General features: G+C 39.8%; 1 non-coding gene across 1 annotated transcript; it reads left to right on the forward strand.

Annotated features, from left to right (window-relative positions):
• Positions 1 to 15,918: 15,918 nt before the first annotated feature.
• Positions 15,919 to 16,020, forward strand: LOC112209060 (U6 spliceosomal RNA). Its single transcript, XR_002943741.2, has one exon. It is a non-coding gene; the product is annotated as a U6 spliceosomal RNA (small nuclear RNA).
• The last annotated feature ends 4,084 nt before the right edge of the window (positions 16,021 to 20,104 follow it).

Here is a 20,104-nt window from a genome sequence, read left to right on the forward strand (position 1 = left end):
GATTTAAATGTCCCAGAAAAAGGATTTGCACTTCATTTTTTTTTCCATCTGATAAGAGGGAGTGTTCCTAAATAGTTGTGGAAAGAATCCCATTCCTGTTCCAGGAAAATAGATTTCAGTTCCCAAACCATTGCAGTTAGAAGAGTTAAGCGTTACATTTTATCATCTGTCTTTTGGGTTCTTTATAGATGCCAGTAGTATTTCTCTTTAATAAGCTATTTGACGTTTATGTAACATTTGAAAGCTTACAAAGTATGTATGTCATTTGCTTTCATACAGCATTTTTTGTGAAAACCAATACTGAGAATATAAGCATACATCTAATTTGTGGAACCAGCAGATGAACAGTAGACTAACATAAAGTAGAACATGAAGAGAGGCAGTAGAGGAGTGCAGCTGCTGTGTGACCATCGGCAAATTACTTAACCCCCCCATCTGTTACATACAAGTAATACCTGCCTCAGAGTTTTGTGAGGTGTAAACGAGTTGACATATGGATTTTAAATAATAGGGGCTTGTAATAGGGCCTGGCACAGAATAACATTGAATGTTAGCTGTTACTGCCATTGTGGATATTGAGTTTCAGTAGTATGCTAAACAGATCCAATGTGTTATTCAAAGTGGGGTTGCTGCATTTGGAAAACCCTTCCAAGGAAGTGAGATAAAAGAGATACAAGTGGTCAGGCGCGGTGGCTCACGCCTGTAATCCCAGCACTTTGGGAGGCCAAGGCAGGTGGATCACTTGAGGTCAGGAGTTCAAGACCAGTCTGGCCAACATGGTGAAACCCAGTCTCTACTAAAAACAGAAAAAATTAGCGGGGCATGGTGGCATGCGCCTGTAATCCCAGCTACTCAGGAGGCTGAGGCAGAAGAATCACTTGAACCCAGGAGGCAGAGGTTGCAGGGAGCTGTGATCACGCCACTGCACTCCAGCCTGAAACTCCGCCTCAGAAAGAAAAGAAAAAAGAAAAAAAGATACAAGTAATTAGTTTCAGCAGAAATGCAATAATGATTTCTTTCATTGAAAACTGAAGGGTTACTCTAATTGAAAAATCAGTTACCACCCCCTGGTAGGCTTTGTGATGCATGCAGACATTTAAGATATCTTAGGTGGAGTTATAACAGGAAATGAGAATGGAATTGTAATTTCTTTGGTCCAGTTCTGTTAGCACTTTGCTAATAAACAGATGTTGGCTTTATTCATAGAAGAAAATCTTAATATTGGCATAATAATAAAATACCTTTACAGTGGATAAGATAGCAATAAGCAAGACACCTGGAATATTTTATCTAACTAAAGTAATATGGGATAAGTAGAAAAAGCAAAAGAAATGTCATGGGAGACAGTGGTTATAGTAATTAGGCCCAGCTATATATAGGGAGCTTGTCATTTGGTTTGAGGGGAATTTAGAGCCCACATCTGATTATTTTTCTTTTGTGAGGATTATCATCAGTGTCTTCAGCTGAGCCTCTGGATTCTAGAATAGCTTTTTCAGAAGACCTCTCAGAATATACTTTCTTTGGATAATTCATACATCATTATTAAAACACTTTCCTCAGTTCACACAGTTTCACCTACCTGATAGCCTTGAGGAAATACAACCCTGCAAGATAAGTCCTGAGGCTATTTGGCTTCCTGGAGACCAAGGATTCTAAAACTTGATAAGGGTAATGACTTACATTTGAACACTGCTTTGCATTTTCACATTGCTTTTTGCTAACACAAACTTAAACTTTGTTCAGTCATGACACTGAACTGGTTTAGTCTCATGTTGTATCATTAATCGTAATATAAATTATGCATTCTCATTCCGCATTTCATTGCAATACAAAAATCTTAACCTCCTTGAGATATTGTAATAGTTCCTCCAGAAAGACACATCATGATAATCTTGGTTAACTCTTGCCCCTTATGTGTACCCTAGTTTGAAAAGCAGACATATGTACTCTCATTTGACTTTGTACACCTTAAAGGAAATACCTACAAATTCTGATTATTGGTTAATCATTCTGACTATTGGTTAATTTTAAAAATGTATATGTTTTTTAGAGGAACCTGAGAGACTAACAGAACTCAGACTAAATGGACAAAGTATTTGGCAACTAAGCATGCTTTTTTCACAAAACTGCAGAGTGTGAATATTTACTATTTCATAATTCAGTCTCAGTAATACAGGGGTTGGTTGGAGAACTGGGCGCTAAATAAATATAGAGTTGGCAGGCCAGGATCAGAAGCCGTAGTCAATTTAAGCAGAATGATAGGGAGGACCCTGCACTCCAAAATTAGATTTATTCAGGAGGGCTGTGTTCACGTATCACCTTAATATTTTCACAAATTGACTTTTTTTTAAATATACACACTATATATGTTAAGCAATGATATCTACAGAATTGCAGGTCTCATGTGCCAACTGGGGTCTTTGTCTAATTCAAGTTAAACATAAGAATTCTTATTTTTAAACTTGCCAAACTAAAAATCCATTTTGTATAACTCATCTGCACACTTTAGAAACACTAGCCAAGCAGAAGGAATAGGGTTGTTGAAGGTTAACAGATTGGAATGCAAACTCCAGCTTCTCCACTCTTTATATAGATAACCTTAGCAGCATTCTGGACCTCTCTGAACCTCAGTTTACCCATATGTGAAAGAGTTGAAAGGTAAGCAGTCACGTTCCAGGCATTCATAAACACCAGCTATTAAGCAATCCTACAGCTGTACATTGAGAACCCCTGGTCTTCAGGCTTACCCTGGAGAATTCATCACAGCTCTTCTCTCACAGAGACTGTGCAGACCCCCAGGAAACCCAGGCACCTCTATTGAGGTCCAGGGCACTGACCCATCTCTGGGGTGTATACGTAGGTGGGCAGGCAGCATTGAGTTCCCCAGACCCTGAGGACTGTAGCTGTCAGTCACTACAGGGGCCCATCTGTAAAAAAGTTGAGTTACAGATAAACTTGTAACTTCTAGTTTCTTCTAAGACCAACAAAAATGATACCTGATTCCTGCATTTCAGAATATCTTGATCTTCTGGAACTTACTGACAAAGAAAGTCACCTTTGAGTGTAAAAAAAGATAAACTCAAGGCAGTTTTACTCATCTGTTGAAGCCTTGACCTGAACTCAAGTGATCCTCCCACCTCAGACTCCCACATAACTGGGACTACAGGAGTATGCCACCACGCCCGGCTAATTTTTTTTTTCTTTCTTTTTCTTTCTTTTTTTTTTTTTTTTTTTTGTGAACCAGAGTCTCACTCTGTTGCCCAGGCTGGAGTGCAGTGGCACGATCTCAGCTCACTGCAACCTCTGCCTCCTGGGTTCAAGCGGTTCTCCTGCCTCAGCCTCCTGAGTAGCTGGGACTACAGGTGCCCGCCACCATGTCTGGCTAATTTTTTGTATATTAGTAGAGATGGGGTCTCACTCTGTTGCCCAGTCTGGTCTCAACTCGGCTCAAACGATCTTTCTGCCCTGGCCTCTCAAAGTGCTGGGATTACAGGCATGAGCCACTGCACCCAGCCCATAATACTATTCATTCCTTGAACACATACATACTTTTTACTAATTTAGGAGAAAAAATAGGGTAATCCTTACCAAATTACTCAAAATCTTATCTTTAAAGACATGCTGCTTTATTCCTTTTAAATATATAAAGTAGGCCAGGCACGGTGGCTCAGGCCTATAATCCCAGCACTTCGGGAGGCCAAGGCGGGTGGATCACAAGGTCAGGAAATCAAGACCATCCTGGCTAACACGTGAAACCCTATCTCTACTAAAAATACAAAAAATTAGCCAGGCGTGGTGGCGGGCGCCTGTAGTCCCAGCTACTCGGGAGGCTGAGGCAGGAGAATCGCTTGAACCCGGGAGGCAGAGGTTGCAGTGAGCCAAGACCGTGCCACTGCACTCCAGCCTGGGTGACAGAGCAAGACTCCGTCTCAAAAAAAAATATATAGTATATATGTAAATATATATGTAGTATATATGTAAATATATATATATATAAATTGAAGAGCTAACAAAATGTAGTCAAATAGTGGTTTTACTGGCCATACTTCTAATGATTTGTATGTAAATTAATTCTGGTAAGAAGTTTTTAGATTGTTCGAGAACAGTTGTTTTTCCTGTTTATTTATATTATCCACAATGGGTTTTTGTTTATCTGTATTTTATTCAGAGTTCCTTGGTTTGACTGGTGTCCTTTTCCTGTTCCAGGCATCCATCCAGGATACTACATTATGTTTAGTCATTGTGTGTTCTTAGGCTCCTCTTGGCTGTACTAGTTTCTTAGAATTTCCTCGTTTTTGATTGTCTGGACATGATGATCTTGACAGTTTTGAGGAGAAGTGGTCAGGTATTTTGTAGAATGTCCCTCATATGATAAAAATTTTTTTAGTTCTTTATGCATTTCTTGCCCCCACTAACACAAAATAGACTGTGAAAGTGCCACTATTAAAGATACATTAAAGTATGAGAGAAAGATAAATTCTTATAAGAATCTGGGAAGGCTTTTCATCACAAGTAATATTGTCCATGAAGTAATTAGTTGTGTTTGTGGTAGGATAGGGGGTGTCACATGAAAATCAAGAGTGCAGGTCATGTTCTAGTAACAGACTAATAGAATTGCAATGTGATGCGAGTAAGGTGCAATTAGAAGTAACAGTGTAAAGTTTGGCAGGGGCCTGAGAGCTTTTTTCCCTCCTGACACCAAATAAATGGTATCTTTTCCAACAACACTTCTCTAACTCTCTGACATCAACTATGTGTCCTACAATTCTGACACTAACTACCCAGAATTAGCATCAGATTCCACAGATTCAAGGGCTCAGTCCCACAAGATTGCCCTCATTTCTGATGCCAGTTGCAAGTATTAGGCCCCCAGATTAGTCAGGCGTTCTCCCAATACTTCCTCAGACTTGATAATTTACTAGAATGACTCATAGAACCCAGGAAAAGGCTACACTTACTAGTAGTTTATTCTAAAGGATACAAATGAACAAGCGATACATAGGGGGAGGTCTAGAAGGGTCCTGAGTGCAGGCTTTATCCCTTTGGAGTTGGGATGTACCATCCTTCTAGTACGTGGATGTGTTCACCGACTCAGAAGCTCCCTAAACCCCAGAGGCATTATCAATGGCCAAGCTTTTCTTTTGTCCCATATCGATGCCAGGGGTGGTGTGGCTGGCTGCCCTGGGTCCATCACGTTCCTCAGTGGGACCCCTATGGCCAAGGGATTTAGAGTCAGAAGACTTAACAGCCAATTCAATGTTTTAGGCCAAATGGGAATGGAGGTGGGCAGGCGCTCGGAAAACTCCTTTAATTAAGCAACATAAGAGACCAAAACCAAAAGCCAAAAAACCAGGTTACAAAATTGACTTGTTTATATCGATAGTGTCTCTGGCATATGTTGACCATAAAAGGAATATGAACTAAAAAAATAAAATCCTAAGTCATCCGACAGACTGAATGGACTCGCTCTTGGCCAAACGGGATCCCCAAAACCCTGAAAATCTATCAGGGTATGGCAGGAAGTGGGCATTGGACACACATCATTGTGCCCACCCCCCCCCCCTTGGAATTTAGGCACAAGTGACCATCACTAACATTAAAATAGAGATTATAAGACCGACAAAACCGACTCTTGTAACAACAAAATACCAAATTATAAACAGGACCTAAGACCATGCAGGCAAGGGTTAAGTGATACATGCCTACACTTAAAGAGTAAGCTGGCCGGGTGCGGTGGCTCACGCCTGTAATCCCAGCACTTTGGGAGGCCGAGGCAGGTGGATCACGAGGTCAGGAGATCGAGATCATCTTGGCTAACACAGTGAAACCCCGTCTCTACAAAAAAAAAAATACAAAAAGCCGGGTGTGGTGGCGGGCGCCTGTAGTCCCAGCTACTCTAGAGGCTGAGGCAGGAGAATGGCATGAACCCAGGAGGCGGAGCTTGCAGTGACCCGAGATCGCGCCACTGCACTCCAGCCTGGGTGACAGAGCAAGAAACCGACACACACACACACAAAAAAAAAAAAAAAAAAAAAGAGTAAGCTGTGTTCTAGCTGCTACAAGGGTTTTCTTTTTCCCTAACAGTCAGACAAGCACTGGCCTCAAACTCACTGGCCCCCAGCCCCTGTTCCATCAGCCATAACTACAGATTTAATTAACATGAGACTGACTTTAATAATTTTCACCTGATAGAAGACCACGGACTATGGGCTAGTTCTAGCTGGTTTACAGAAATTGCACACTTGCATGCCTTTCTGCCCTGAAAAGACCTTTTAATGTATAGGACCTAATTGTAATACGTTTAAATATTAAGTCTCCACCCCAAAATAACATGGGTCATATGTTACATGCATATTTGTTGAATGCACATGGGTCAGGACCACCTTCATGAATATTCCTAGCCCCTCCTGCAACCTGTTAAATATGTAAGTTCAGCCAACATGTTGTCATATTCCCACAGGACCTCCAAGCACAATTGATAGTGGAGAATGTGCACTATAATTAAGACTGAGTGGTATGTGTACATCCTAGATAATTCTGGAAACAAATCCTCAGCCCTATGAGACATGCACAAGCAAATTAATGCTATGTTTTATCCCACAATGTCCTAAGTCAATGGCTCTCCTCATGGTTTGGATCAGGCCTCTCTTGGTGAAAAAAAGTTGCTCATAATTTTAGCCATGATTATAGGGCTAGGTTTATTCTGCTGCTGTAGACTCTATTGCAGTTACACACTCACCGTGATGCTCTAGCAGATCTCTTCCTTAAGCCCATGGACTCACAAATATTTTCCACTCCAAGTGGTGAGGTTCCATTCCACTGCACCTTAACTGCACCCCGTTTCAGCAGGAAGTACCTAGATGGAGCACATCACCCCCTTTCCATAGAAATGAAATGGAACTTGACAGTGGGGAGTTGTAACCAAGAGTGTCAGCTTTAAAATGTATTTTAAAGCCCTTCCCACTAGCCTTAAAGTGTATTTAAAAGGTTTTTTTCTTTTTTTTTTCTCTCCTTCCCCCTGGACACTGCCTTATACCATGACCTTATGACCAACTTATACATGCTTATCTAACTGTATGCTTGTTTAGAAATTCCAGGGGCTGGCCGGGCGCGGTGACTCACGCCTATAATCCTAGCACTTTGGGAGGCCGAGGTGGGCAGATCACTGGAGATCAAGACCATCCTGGCTAACACCGTGAAACCCTGTCTCTACTAAAAATACAAAAAAAAAAAAAAAAAAAAATTAGCCGGGCGTGGTGGCGGGCGCCTGTAGTCCCAGCTGCTCTGGAGGCTGAGGCAGGAGAATGGCATGAACCCGGGAGGTAGATCTTGCAGTGAGCCGAGCTGAGATCGCACCACTGCACTCCAGCCTGGGGGACAGGGCAGAAAAAAAAAAAAAAAAAAAAGAAAGAAAAGAAATTCCAGGGGCTAATCTTGAAACAGCCCAGGCCTGGAGACCCAGCTGCAGATTACCTCAAGGTGGTTAATCTACAACCTGGTCACAGTCGACATGGGACCAGCTAGTACTCCAGGTGGACAGTAACTCAAGATAGCCATCGGAACAAGACATGCAGACCTGTACTGTATACGATTCCTGCGTGTTTCCCACACCAGGTTTCCCCTTTATAAACCCCTTCAGTCAGCCTTAAAATTTGAGTTATCGTTTTGAGACTCGAGTCCGGACATGTCCTCAACTGCTAGCATTTTATTAAAACTGCTTTCCTTTCACCACACTTGGCATCTCATGTATCTGGCTTTTCAAACTGTGAATAGCCAGACCTAAGTTCTGTTATAGGACAATACCTTCACAAGGAAAATGTGTTCCCTACTTTTAGGCAAACGAGAGGAGAGCAGAGAACACTTCCTGCATCTGTTGATTCTCAGTTGCCTTCAGCTCAAATAATTCTTATGCCGAAGTGGCATGTTTTTGGGTGGCATGACCTGAACCCCTTCAGTCCTTAGTAGTTTCTTAGCTTCTCAGAATCACAAATCTTTTTTTTTTTTTCCTTTCCTTTCCGAACTAGCCTGGCTCTTGCAAGTGAAAACCTTGCTTTCCAGATTATTGTTTCTACTGCACTCTTTTTTTTTTCTTTTTGCCTTTGGTCTACTTTGAAAGTCAAAGCTAAGCAAAGACTTCTTTGTTCTCACCATTATTTGTGTTTTCTCTGAAGCAGTCAAGCTATAGGACAAGAATTACTGGGAATGAGAAGTGTGTTGGCTATTATTTTTAAGATTCTGTATTTTCACCTCAGAAAAAAAAATTATCCCACATTCTATAAATTTGGATCTCCCAGAGATAGAAAGACCACCCAGAGCGTAGAGCCTTCCGTCATCTCAGGGAGAATCCCTCTCCATTATGCATTTTCACTCCCGCTTTCAGCAAGACAAATTCCTCTTTGTTTCACGCACTTCAATTTAGCAAGCAAGCAACTTTTAGCGCTTGTGCAAGTAACCTTTGTATCTCACCCTCTACCCCGGGCAGCTTAGAAAACATTTTTTTCCTTAACAGGCAGTCATCTTAAAAGAATTCTAGAGTCAGCTATTAGAAAAACAAACTTGTTCTCCACTTCCTTATACTCTACCTGTCTGCTCTCCTGTTTCAGTGAATAGAGGAGGCCTCAGAGCTTCATGGTGCTGGATACACCAGTACAGAGTTGTTGAAAGGAAAGGAAGGAGTCTTCTTTACCTTTCTTAAGGTCTAAGTAACATTGTGAGTGAAAATATCATCAGGCAAAGAATTATCTGTGCATTATGTTAACTTAGTAAAATGTCCTTGCAGGCACAGAAAAACACAAAAGGTCTGGACAGCTTTTTAAAATAAGTAGATTTGTAAATCATTTAAAAGAGGTTGGAAAGTGAAGACTGATGGGGCAATGGAACACACACTGGGGCTTGAGGCCTAGGTGTACGTGGTCCCTTCTCTTGCCTCTTAGGACCGGCTCTCAGCTGCTAGCTCTGCGACCTTTGTCACTACAGATCCCACCCACCTTTTTTTTTTTTTTTGAAACGGAGTCTCACTCTGTCACCCAGGCTGGAGTGCAGTGGCGTGATCTTGGCTCACTGCAACCTCCGCCTCCCGGGTTCAGGCGATTCTCCTGCCTAGGCCTCCTGAGTAGCTGGGACTACAGGTGTGCGCAACCACACCTGGCTAATTTTTTGTATTTTTAGTGGAGACGGGGTTTCACCATGTTAGCCAGGATGGTCTCGATCTCCTGACCTCGTGATCTGCCCCCCTCGGCTCCCAAAGTGCCACCCAGCTTCTTTCTCCCCACTCCTGCCTGGTGACCACTGCGAGCTTCCTCCCCTGGCAGGGGCCTGGGCACAAATTCACAGAGGTTGAGGTTGGGCATGTTGCCCAAGGGCATATTGGGTAAGGCATAGCAGGAGGTATTTTGCCCCAGGCCGATAGTGCTGTGGTGCATTAGGTGGGGATTGGCTGGGGTGAGCTGCTCACTCACCCCAATCCAGGTACTGAGCAGCTCTGACAGGTTGTAATCTCTTGGTAGTTACCCATTGCTCTGGGTTGGGAAGGCAGACACATGGGAAGGGGAGATTGGCTTTCCCACCCCCAGCCAGGACAGGGTGCATTATTTTGGCAGTGGACTGCAGGGTGGGCACAGGCACCTGTGAGGGTCTGCACTTGTCCAGCAAATGTACCTGTGCCCAAAGGTGTGTGACATTCAATAGCAAATTTAAAAAACCAGCATGATAGGTCCAAAGAGAGACTGCAGAAGAAAGGGAAATGCTTATATATTAGTACCTTTAACAACACCTTTATTTTAAGGGGCCCCATATTTTCATTTTGCACTGGGCCCTGCAAATTAGGTAGCCAACTCTGCTTTCCACTATTTCACATCCCACATTCAGGGAATACAAGTCTCAATATAGAGGACTGTAGAGAGTAAAGGAGAATCAATATGGGTATACAGCCTTCTTACAGCACTGGGAGCAATATATTTGCAGGGTACCATCATTTTCATAAATTGCATTGCAGAGTACTTCAGATTTTTAAAAATAAATTCCCATCCAGCAATTACAGACATAAGAGATCCCACTTTAGTCCAGCATAGCCATACTACACACTGGCTTAGGACATTCATGGCCATCTCTAAATGAGGTCTAGGTAAGAAAGAAAATCTTGGAACACCCAAGTGGATAGTGAGAGGGATAACATTCTATGTACCCTTCAACCAACAAATAAATAATGTACCCTAATAGCTCTGTGTTGGGAGGGAGAAAGGATACAGCCTATGAAAGTTATTATGAAAGTTCAGAGTTAAGAGCATGCAATGGCTTTTCTTTGCAAAACAGAAACAACCTATAGAAAATATGCACTTTTCTTCATTAAGATGCAAAAATACATGGGCTCTATGAAGCAATGCTGAAGATACACATTCAGCAGACTGAGATGGTGAGTTAACCAAAATGAGCAACTTTCCAGGAAAGCAAAAATAGAGTATCAGAATTAAAGTCTTCATTGGAGATGGTAAGGAGCAAGATTAACATTGTAAAATGTTCAATTAGTAATTTTCATGATAAACTGGAAACAATTTCCCAGAATGCAGAAGATAAGGTTGAGAAAAGCAGGTTGGTTGGTTTCCTGTTTGAATATGAACTGGAGGAAGAGAGCAAAAGCCCCTTACTCAAGCTCTAGCTTACCTAACTCTCAGCCAATCAGTAACAAAAGATCCAAGAAGTTATCAAATGCAAGTTCTTAATGGAGGGGGCTAGGGACTTCCTCAGGGATCTGGAGACAGACTTCAACCCCTTCCTCCTTTTAATGCTAAAAATCTTGCCTGGGGTAGAGATTTATAATGTTGAGGATCCATACAATGTATGAAGAAGTATGTTGAGCCACTGCACAAATGCTAGAAAGACTTATATACATGCCCTGATGTAATCCTTCCCTGTAGAAAGGCCCTATAAAACATACCCACACACTATCCTCAGGGATTAACCCATTCCCCTTTCCTTTCAGTGCTGACTCCCTTGTGCGCAAGCTGAATAAAACTCTTTTGTTGCTATGTTTGGTGATCTCTCTTGATTTCTATCATGGGAGAGCTCAAGAACCCAGGGCACCAGTAACAAGGTCACGGAATAAAAATGATGAGGTGACAGAAAGTAAACAACCCAAACTTTAAATTTGCAATAATCAAAATTAAATTCCATTATATGCTTGAACTGAAAATAGGAATAGGTACTGGGAATACTAATTACTGAATAGCAGAGAATATCAATGGAGAGAGATTGTTCATTTTAAACTATCAAGACAGCTCACAAAGCATCCAGTCAGAAAAAGTTACACACACACACACACACACGATCAGTTTGTCTTCAGGTTGCTTTGTAGCTCAAGTGATAGAAGAGACTGATGACTCTCCATAGATTTTTTTTTTTTTTTTGAATACAGATTTTTTTTTTATTATACTTTAAGTTTTAGGGTACATGTGCACATTGTGCAGGTTAGTTACATATGTATACATGTGCCATGCTGGTGCGCTGCACCCACTAACTCGTCATCTAGCATTAGGTATATCTCCCAATGCTATCCCTCCCCCCAAAGAGTTGTAAGCAAATGATTTTATACCCACCCAGCTTGTTATTCTTGTGTAAAGGCAACAGAAAATTATTCTGTCTTATGCAAGAGTTCAGAGTTCAGCAATTTATCATACCACCCATGTAACCTACCTCAAATTAAAAAACAATATATAAACTCTAGCAGACTAAGAACTGAAAAACACAAGAAACTGTTAGCCTTGTAAAAAAATGGCAGTTTTAAAACCATTTAAATATAGACATCTAATTGTAAGTATAGCTATAAAAGTAAGATATATAAAAATAAATGTAAACTATAAAAATATGAAATAAGAAAAATAACTTGGAAAGGAAAAGCCCTTAAAATATAAGCTATGATGATGTTTTGGCAATATTGTCTGAGTATAGAAACCCCAGATTATGTTAACAAAGACCCAGAATGGACTGGGAAAATAAAAGCATGGTAATGTTTTTAATGAACATAGGGAGAGTGAAAAATGTCTAATACTTTGTTCTAGTATTAAGTTAAACCAAAACAGGCCGGGCGTGGTGGCTCATACCTGTAATCCCAGCACTTTGGGAGGCCAAGGGGGGCAGATCACTTGGGGTCAGGAGTTCAAGACCAGCCTGGCCAACATGGTGAAACCCCATCTCAAGTAAAAATAGAAAAATTAGCTGGGCATGGTGAAGCATGCCTGCAATCCTACCTACTTGGGAGGCTGAGGCAGGAGAATCTCCTGAACCCAGGAGGCAGAGGTTTCAGTGAGCTGAGATCACGCCATTGTACCCCAGCCTGGGTGACAGAGTGAGACTCGATCTAAAAAACAAACAAACAAACAAAACACCATATGCTGTTTACAGGAGACATATCTTAAGCAAAACGCCACACAACATTTTAAAGTAAAGAAAGAACAAATAAACTGAAAGTTAGGAGTGGCAATATACTAACAAAGTAAAATTTTAAGCAAAAAGCAAGTTTGGCCAGAATGATTATCTTATATAAATGATAGGCATAATGATGGTGGTAATAATAAAGCTGTATTTTATAAATAAAGTAATACTTAAAGGGATAAAGCAAAAATTATTAGTCATATGGGATAAATTGATAGAAACATAAATGTAATGGAATTATTTAACATTCTGTTTTTGACAGATCAAGAAGATAAAAAATAAATGATATAGAGTATTTGAACAATAAACACAGCAAGATCACAAATTTTACCTCATACTACAATTTGGATATGTAATGAGAAATATAATTTCTTTATTTCATTTGTGATTAATCTGGCTTCCTAATAACTGAAGTTCCAATTTGTAACTGAGGGAAGAAGTGTAAATATCTAATCTCTCTTAAGTCTTAGTTCACTCTGATAATTTAAATAGTACTTGTAGGTTCTGTTTAGTGCCTCTCTGATAAAAATATTTGGTCTCTCAAGTGGCTCATGCATTCCCCTAATTTTCTCCTCAAGGCAGCACGTGGGTATATGGAAAAGGGGTGTGCAGCTTCATCAGCCTCTCAGCATTGCCATGAAGGTGAAATCCTCAGGCTCAGGTGCTCTCCTTGAAGTCCCCTCTGTTATCTCTGGTCTTTGGAGAAATGTCTGTGCTCTTTCTGGCTGTATACTTGCCCTGCTGACTTTTACCCTTAAAGACTGAACCTGGTGTCAGTAGTGGGTTGGCTTTTCACTGCGTTAGTCACTGGCCATTAGTGACTGCTTAGCTGAGACTGTCTCACCTTGGCTCTCACTGGTGCCGTAAGCCCACTACATGTTTGGGTTTGACTCCCATTTGGCCCTAGCCAGACTACAGCCCTTGACACAGAGCTATCCATTGCATCCCTTGGCCATGGCGAATCCTCTCTAGCAGCTTTCCGAACCTCATCTAATTCTGTGATCCAAGGTGGTTTAGGGAAGCTAAACAGGATGGCCTACCTCTATCTGCCTGTTTTTATAGATGTTAAAAAAACTAGGAGGCCATTAGGCTGCATTCTGGGTTCCTACATAAGCAAACTGAAACCCAACTCGGAGTAACTCAACCAATCAGAAACTGCCAACAAAGCTCTAATTGGGAGCTGTACCAATCAAAAACCTTCAACTAACCTCCAACTAGAGACTCTCCACCTTAAACAGTAAAATAGTTTCTTTGTCTTGCTTTCATGAACCCCTTATAAAAGTTCTCTCTTCATGCCTCCTTGGTGAAGCCCAAACTGCTTGTGATTTGGTGCTACCTGATTCATGAATTGCTGTCTGCTCAAATAGACTCTTTAAAATTGTAGCGGCCCTAAGCTTATCTTTTAACACAGGTCAGTTTGTCAAGAATCAACTAGTCGAATGACCAATTGCCAAATTTAATAAATTTACTTATTTACCAGAAACTTGTTTTATTTTCCTATTTCCGAAGGTTACTGCAAACAGTTTTGAAAGTCTATGAAGTTTTAGTAGACAGATTTCCGTTTTATCTTCGTAGCATTTTAAGGAATAACCAGGTTGTTGAAACCTGAGTTATAGAGTGGTTTTGGTTTAGTGCATATATCTACTAGTCAGGAAAGTTTATTTCAACATTTTAGCATTTTTAGGACATGGGGTCAATCTTCTCTTATTATTTCTCTGTAATTTCATATTTACAATGAATAAATATCACATTTAGAGTGCTAATCTTAAAACAGAGCTCATTTACCAAAAGCTTGTTCTTTTTCACTTTAATAAATTCTGCTTTGCAGTGCACACTATACATATCAACAGAATAACTTTAAGAATCATACTATTCCTTTAGGGGTTTTTTATGAAAGCCAAAGCATCATAGACCAAAACAAACACAAAGTAAGTAAAGGCTTAAATTCTTAAGAATTTTTATTTAAACAAAGCACTTTTTAAGGCCACTGATGATTATTTTTCAAATTCTGTGTGGTGATTTGTGGGGGACAGGAATGCAGATTATGAAAATGCTAGCCTTTGTCAGCAAGATACATAGCACAAAGTCAAGAGCCATCTACCTAGTAAATGTTGGTAAGAACCTTCATATGCTGTGAACTTTTATGATGTTACATAGAACATTGAAATTCAACCAATATGGCAGGCATTCATAAACTCTTGATGAGGTAGTTGACTAGATTGACAAAAGAGAAAGAAAGGTTAGAGCTAGAAAGTCAGATCTGGAATTCAGCCACGTAGAATTGCTAGTTTAAATCATGAAACTGGCTATGATCACTGAAGAAGAATGTAAGAAGTGAAAATGTCAAGAATTGAACTTCAATACCTACGCTTAAAGAGTTTACCAAGACACATAAAGGCATAGGAGTGACAGGAAGGAAAAAAGTGAAGGGAATATAAATAGAAAAATACAGAGAAGAAACAAAGATAACCCCAGAGAACCTAGAGATAGAAATTGAGAAGACACACATAAGTGAGAAGCAGAAGTGTAAATGTTTGAAGAAGTAATAAAAGAGGGATTTGAAATGCAGAGAGAGGGGGAGAACAGGTCTCTGTCCTTTGAGGGAGAAGCTTGGAGAAGGAGAATGATGAAATGTACTTCTTACAATCATTGTCTTCAGCTTCACTTATTTGTCAATGCCCTTAAATGAGGTATGTACACATAGCAGAGCTGAAATAAAAAGCAAGATATTCAAAAGCAGTTGGAGATTGTTTAGCTTCCTATTTCTAAATTTCCCTACTCCAGTTAAGCCAGCTTATTCTCATCGTGGGCACTATCTGACACTCTAAACCTAGATTTGGTTCTAGAATACTCACCTTAGGCAGCTAACTTTAACACTTTCTCTTGAGGCCATTTTTATTGCCATTCTTCTAAACATAACTTTATCTTCTTTTGTGGCTGACAGTTTCCCTCTTTTCTTCTTTGCTCTTGCTACTCTTCATTGTATCATTCATTTTAGCACTTTTTTGACTACCTACAATGTGCCCTAACAAATTTAATGCCCAGGACAGGAGGGACCTTAAATGCCTTGGCAATTTTGTTACACAGTCCCTGAACAGTCCTGGCAGATAGAACACGTTCAATAAATATTGGTTGATTGAATGAATTAGCACAATATTGAGCACTATATACATGATTAAGATCAAAGTTCTATTCTCAAAGAATTTACAATAAAGGAGTAGGAGAGCATCATTTATTCAAATAACTACAGTAAATAATTGCTTAATAAAATCAATGCAATAAGAGACTGTCTAGGAGTGTGGGCTCATGGAAGCCAGGGAAGAGTACATTTCAGGAAAAAGAAGGGATACACAGAGAGCAAGTAAAAGGAGGACTAAGAAAAGTCGATTGGATTTAACAAGAAAGTCATTGACCACCTGTACAGAAGATTAGATTCCTTGAATGACGCTTGTGCTGAAAACAACTAAAAATGCTAGATAAAATATTTAAAAAGTGCTCACTTTGGCAGCACATATACTAAAATTGGAACAATACAGAGAAGACTAGCATGGCCCTGTAAATTAAAATTAAAAAAAAGAGAAAACGCTATCATTTTAAATGTATCACTGAGCTGACAAAAAGTATAGAATCTGCATAGGTTAAAACAAGTAGAAGTGAAAATCATTGCCATTTTATATAAAATACAAACACACACACATACACATATAACTTACCTCTGTTGGAAGTCAGAGTATAATTATTCCTGATAGAGTTAGTGGCTGCAAAGGAGATTGAGAGAAGGATTGCTAATGTTCCTTCTCTTGATTTAGCTGGTGGTTATGTAGAAGTATTCAGTAGTGAAAAATTCATCCAGCTTTCACATATACTCAAAATATTTGCACTGCTTTGTGCTTTTTTTCAGTAAAAGTTTACTTTTTTTTTTTTAAGTTAAAAAAAACCACAAAAAAAGTGGGTAGACTAGGCGGTAAGTGATACCCAAGCTGGCTTTTGACTGGAGGTTATATGCCCAATCCTGGTAATTTTCAGATTCTGTTTTGATGGCTGTGGGAGTTACTAGGGAACTATAATTTAGAGCCTGTCCAAGATGGAAATGCAGGAGGAAGTCTCCTATAAGGTTGAGACCACAAAAGACTACACAGTGAAAGAGAATTAGAAATAAACTTGTAGCACAGGAGAGGCAGCAAGACAATGTTCTTGTCTTAAGCTCGGCTTTTGGTGGGAGGAATAAAAACATCTTGCCTGAGAATTTGAAAATGGGAGCCTGGCTGCAGGTAGATTTCCACTGTGAACTTAACTCTAGGTGTTGTTCCCAAACCATCAAGCTGAGCATTTAATTTAAGATGGTAGTGCTTGCAGGAGATTGGTAGGAGTAAACCCAGATCCTCTCTGAAGGAACACAACTTTTGTATGGGCCTGAAAGAATTTCCATGGATAAACTTCCAGAGAACAAGAGCTCACAAGGCACTGTGAGTAAGCACCAGCAGGAGCAGTGGAAAGCAGAATCAGATATGCTCAGACTGCAGTTCCTGAATTTATTGTGTAGTGAATGTAAAAGTAGCAAAAGTTTAGGTATAGAATATAAAAAATAGCAAAACTAATTTAATTTAATTTATTTTTTGAGACGGAGTCTTGCTCTGTCGCCCAGGTTGGAGTGCAGTGGCACGCTCTCAGCTCACTGCAACCTCTGCCTCCTGGGTTCGAGTGATTCTCCTGTCAGCCTCCTGAGTAGCTGGGATTACAGGTGTGCACCACCACTGCCGGCTAATTTTTGTATTTTTAGTAGAGACAGCGTTTCGCCATGTTGGCCAGTCTGGTCTCGAACTCCTGACCTCAGGTGATCCACCCACCTCGGCCTCCCAAAATGCTTGAATTACAGGCGTGAGCCACCGTGCCTGGCCGCAAAATTTATTTTAAACGGAGGCTTTAAAATATGAGCAAAGAATAGGAGAGACTTACAAAGATAAAGCAGATTTGAAAAGGAACTAAATGGGACTCTGAAAAATAAAATATAGTGATCAACATAGTAATTACAATTAAGTTACTGTGACCCTTGTCAGAGCAAGATCAGAGGGAAGGGTGTAGTTTCCAAAGGCTAGTCAGTTGAAGAGTTAATGGCAGTGAATAAACTGCATATATGTGTTATGTGCTGTTCTGTATGCCCATAACCTTTTTAAGTTTAAAAATATTAAATAGGAGATAATGAGAGATGAAAAATCTGCCAAGTGCAGACTATTTCTAGTAGCTTTCTGTGGTGACAAAACTTAGTGATGGTGATGAGGAAATCCCTACTTCCATCATTGTATTTTACTACTTCCAGATACCAATTCTGCTTCTCTCTCTTTGACTAAAGGAAAAGGAGAAATGCAGGAAAGGGAGGGAGAGTGGGAAGATGAGGGAAAGGGGAAAATAGAATAGGAATAAGAAAAAAAGGGAGTTGAAAGGGATAAGGAGAGAGGAGAAACCCATTGTCTACATTGAATGATCCCCTTCTCCCTGTGCTGGATTTTAACTATGGCAATGGAGAAAAATAAAATGGTGGGGAGAGAAACAGTGAACATGTGAAGCACATCCTAAATCAGTCACCTTGAAAATTAGCATTATATTAAGATTTAATTTTTCCACTGTAAATAACAAATTTCATTAAAAAAATCTAACACTAACCTAATGCTCTCTAATTTCACTTTTCAACTAGAAAAACTGGATTTGAACTTAACCAAAATTGACAAGCTCTAGTCTGCAAAACTTGAAACACCCCTACCTCTTATTGAAAAGTAAAAAGTAGAAAATAGGGCATTCAGTTGTCAGTTTGAATTATTTTTCCTTTTTTCACGTTTTTATTTTTAACATAGTTTAGGCCTCTCAGAGAGCTGGGCCTAGGGCAAGGGGAAGAGGGATAAAGCACACTATTAGAGTTCATAGCTCCATAGACACATAATTCATCTTCTTGACTTTGTAGTGCAAAAGGTTAAGCATTTATTGTATCCAATTACTTTGAATGTATTTCAACGTCAGGTAATTTTGAAAAAGTGCAATGCAATTTTTACACAAACAACTCTGCCCATTATAGTTCTTCTCAAAAAAAACAAGTCAATGCATTTTTCAAATTAGAAAAATAACAGCATAATTATATAATTAAAAGTAGTGTTTCTCAACTCTAGTTATTGTGTTCAGGTTCTTGGCATTTTGAACAAAGAATTGGACAAAACTTGCAAACAAAGCAAGGAAAGAATGAAGCAACAAAAGCAGAGACTTATTGAAAATGAAAGCACACTCCACAGGGTAGGAGTGGGCCCAAGCAAGTGGCTTAAGGGCCTGGTTACAGAATTTTCTGGGGATTAACTACCCGCTAGAGGTTTCCCATTGGTTGCTTGATGTACTCCATATGTAAATGAAGTAGTGGCCCGTGATCAGTCTGATTAGTTGCAGAAAGTGACCAATCAGAGGCTGAAGTGAAGTTACAAAGTTATACTCCTGTGCAAAAGAAGACTTGGCCCACAACCAACCTGACTGGTTGTGGGAGTGGACCAATCAGAGGTACTTTCAGTTTTTCGTCTGCCACACAGAAAAGGTGGCGGTGGAAAGGGAGTAGCCTCTGGTCCTTTTGTTACTTGGGCATGGAAAGTTGGGGTTTTCCTTTTGATTTAGTTCTAGGAAGTCAGTATGAATTGGCCTTAGGTTCCCTGCCTCCAGACCCTAATCTCCTGCCTCAAGGCATCACTTAATGATGGGAATATATTCTGAGAAATGTGTCATTAGTAATTTTGTCGTTGTGTGAACATCATACACACACCTAGATGGTATAGCCTACTACACACCTAGGCTATGTGGTGTAGCCTATGGCTCCTAGGTTACAAACCTGCACAGCTTGTTACTGTTGTAATACAAGAGTCAGTGTTTGTGCATCTAAATATAAAAAAAGTACAGTAAAAATACAATATAAAAGGTAAACAAAAATGGTACACCTGTATAGGACACTTCCCATGAATGGAGCTTGTAGGATTGGAAGTTGCTGGGTGATTCAATAAGTGAGTGGTGAGTGAATGGGAAGGCCTAGGACATTACTGTACACTACTGTACACGTTATAAACACTGCACACTTAGGCTACGCTAAATTTATAAAACAAATTTATTCCTTTTTTCTAAGAATAAATTCAGCTTAGCTTACTGTAACTTTTTTACTTTATAAACTTTTTAACTTAAAAAAACTTTGACTCCTTTGTAATAACACTTAGCTTAAAACATAAGCACACTGTACAGTTACACAAAAATATTTTCTTTCTTTATATCCTTCTTCTATAAGCTTTTTTTCTACTTTCAAAATTATTTATTTACTTTTTAAACTTTTGTTAAAAACAAAGACACAAACACACACATCTTATATGAACACAAACGTGAAGGCAAAAATATAATTCTTTTAGCTAATCTATTTTTCTCCCTTTGGCTATTCGAGGTTACAAAACCAGAGCCTGGGAAAATGGGATTGTACTAAAACTCCCACAAAAAGATGTCTAGAAGTCTTGTTGCTTCAGATGCAGCAAAACAACATCTGATTGGCAAAGGGCCACTTTGGTTTTTCTCCTGCTTGGCTAGCATCCTAAACTTAGTTTTCACAGTGTTCTGTCCCTATTTAACGCTGTGTAGTGGAAAGGCAAAATAGTGAGGTGGTAAAGAACATGGA

The sequence above is a fragment of the Pan troglodytes genome, chromosome 3 (genome assembly GCF_028858775.2).
Source record: "Pan troglodytes isolate AG18354 chromosome 3, NHGRI_mPanTro3-v2.0_pri, whole genome shotgun sequence".
Taxonomy (NCBI): domain Eukaryota; kingdom Metazoa; phylum Chordata; class Mammalia; order Primates; family Hominidae; genus Pan; species Pan troglodytes.